Source organism: Penaeus monodon, chromosome 21 (assembly GCF_015228065.2).
Source record: "Penaeus monodon isolate SGIC_2016 chromosome 21, NSTDA_Pmon_1, whole genome shotgun sequence".
Taxonomy (NCBI): domain Eukaryota; kingdom Metazoa; phylum Arthropoda; class Malacostraca; order Decapoda; family Penaeidae; genus Penaeus; species Penaeus monodon.
The window spans coordinates 921,483-922,056 of NC_051406.1; positions in this window are offsets into that span (position 1 = coordinate 921,483).

The window sequence follows — 574 nt, forward strand, 5'->3', positions numbered from 1 at the left end:
TTAAAAAATGAGTCTGGGAGGATATTATCTCTGTCCCGGTCTCCCTCAAGTGTGAGACGACTTCGCGTCCAACAAAACGAGATTTACGGCAGTGGCGCTTCACAACAAAGGCTTTACAGCGCTTCACCATTGCGCAACACGGCTTTACGACCTCTCGACATCCACAACACGACCTGGTGAGGCTAACACTTCCTAATACGACTCCAAACATCCATCATTTTTACCCAAACACGCAACCTCTCAACAGCCAAATATTTTACAACACTCCCAACACAAACTATACTCCCAGCGCCAACATTTAAGAAAACGATAAAAACCGTGCTTCTTAACAGCAAAATATGCGACCCTCCATTACGGCCAAAGTTCCAAGACACTTATCGCCCCGCCGTGTCCAAATTCCTAACCGACCTCTACATACTTTCACTTTCTTTCACTTTACGCTTTCTCGCAAATCTCTCTTCGTACATAATTTGAAATACCAAAAATGGCTCGTTTCTTGCACTTTCGATTACTTAACCCCCCCCCACCCCACCCCAACACGCATGCATGGAAACACCCACGCACACGAAGAAAA